Below are 2129 nucleotides of genomic sequence, written 5' to 3'. Positions count from 1 at the left end.
GTACCAAGGAGCATCCCAAGCTGCCTGCTTATTCCAGCCTACCCCCCTTCCACATCCTCCCCTCACTTAAGTTTTCTCAGGTCTATAAAGCAGCTTGATTCTGTCACCTTCACCAGCTGCAAAGCTTCTTCCTCAGCTCCTCAGGTAGAAAGCTGCAGATTCCAGTGCTTACGCATCTCCCACTCCTAGACCTGGGCTAGTCATCATGGGCACCCATTCATCTTTCACATGGCACAATCAAGACTAAATGACCCAAATTCACTTCATTAACAAAAAGAAATCCTTAGCAGGTTATTTTGTAGTATGCGTTCAGAGGCGGGCACAACAGACAATGGAAAGCCATGCAGCGACCACCTTCCTGAAAAGATTTGAGCTTCCACAGGGAAGTTCTATTTAATCTCAAATTTTGTGAGTTCAAAGAACACAAGATATGTCTTGTTTCAGAATCAAATCTGACTTAAAGTAACATTTTGACTATATAAATTTGGGATTATTTGTGATTGTCCCCTCAATTGCTGCAGGGACTCTAAAAAGTATTATGTAATTTTTACAACAAATTTAATTGTTAATTCTGTTTCATTCTATAAATAGTAGAAGTTCACATCCATTCAAGGTAGTAGGGCAACTATATAGCAAGAAAAAATGTTCTGAGTGGAGGAATGTGTAATCCAGTTAGTAATTGAAGCTTTTTTCCAAATAATCCAGAAGACATATATCATTCTGAATGACCCAAGGTAACCCCAGAGTTGTCATGTCTCGGAAACTACTTTAAAGGAGGTTAGACCTCCTTTAAAGACCCTATTCCCAAACTGAGTAAGGGCGTTCTCTTCAGGAGGCCCACAGTTTCCTGTTATATACCACAGATTGTTCTGGTACAGTCTTAAAGGGTCCTTGTCAAAGGATCTCTAAGCTAGTCTAGTACCATGACTGAGAAAAACAAGTCCTAGAATCTAGCAGAGTTTTCTATTGCTGGGAGTCCACATATATCATAAATAGACTTTTTTTTTAACCTACAGCTCTCCAAAAGATAGTTGTACCATATCACACAGTGGTGGTAAAGAACAGACTTTGGAGATAAACAGACCAAATTCTATGATCAAGGAGGTTACTCCCTCTGAGCTTCCTCATCTATAAAAAGAGAGGAATACTACCCATTCTGTGAAATTCTTACAGAATTAACTAAGCAAAATCACTATCCTTGACCTATTTAGAATTGGATAACAAGATAGGGAACAGTCACCAAAGAATCCCATGTTCCTATCCACTCACCTTCCAAAATTTAGTTAATTAACAGTGAAGTGAACCCAGAAAGCTTAGGCTTATGTCCAGGGAGTAACATGGACCCAAGAAGACCCCTGCATGGAGACTGTGATAGTTTTCCATCACAGTGATCCATACCACCTCCTCAAGGGTCAGCAATTACATGACAAACCTACGAAATATCTGGGTTGGGTGGTGTGCGTTGCAGCGATGGTGGCTGGCGGTAGTGATCCACAGGATGGCAACATGGAAGAGGACGCCTTGCAACTCATCTTTCCCAAAGAGTTTGAAACAGCTGAGAATCTTCTAAATTCAGAAGTTTATATGCTTCTGGAGCAGAAGAAGCAGCAGAATGAGAATACAGAGGATGAACAGGAGCTCTCATGAAAACTTTGAATTATACCTCGATTCAATTGTTTCAAAAACAGAGAGACCATTATAGTTTGCTGCTCCAGAAAAAGCTGCGTAAGTTTGAGTTGGCCTGTTTGGCCAACCTTTGCCCAGAGACTGCTGAGGAGTCCAAGGCTCTTATCCCAAGCCTAGAGGGGCACTTTGAAGATGAGGAGCTGCAGTAGATTCTGGGTGACATCCAGACAAAGCATAGTTTTCAATATTAGTCTCCAAACATCACTGAGCTGCTTGGAGAGGACCACTGGGCTTCCCTTAGGACAGTGTGTCTTGTGTTGGGTCAGTGTGCTGTTGAGACCTGCCTGGAGCCCATGACCCTGAGCCTCGAGGGGCCCAGCAGTGTCTGCCTGTTGTCATGTAAGCTTGCTGCTGAGAAGGTTTGGGGAGTGATATGCAGCCCATGCTGTCAGCTACCTCATACTGTGGTTTTTGGACCCCACATTATTTTTTATTTCTAACAT

At 42.4% G+C, this 2129-nt stretch overlaps 1 pseudogene; it reads left to right on the top strand.

The window, feature by feature from the left end:
• Nucleotides 1–1470: 1470 nt before the first annotated feature.
• Nucleotides 1471–1877, top strand: LOC101571248 (annotated as a pseudogene).
• The last annotated feature ends 252 nt before the right edge of the window (nt 1878–2129 follow it).

The sequence above is a fragment of the Octodon degus genome, unplaced genomic scaffold (genome assembly GCF_000260255.1).
Source record: "Octodon degus isolate 3935 unplaced genomic scaffold, OctDeg1.0 scaffold00093, whole genome shotgun sequence".
In the NCBI taxonomy this organism is placed as follows: domain Eukaryota; kingdom Metazoa; phylum Chordata; class Mammalia; order Rodentia; family Octodontidae; genus Octodon; species Octodon degus.
The sequence above is the reverse complement of the archived record's forward strand: the minus strand, read 5'-3'. Positions and strand labels throughout refer to the sequence as shown.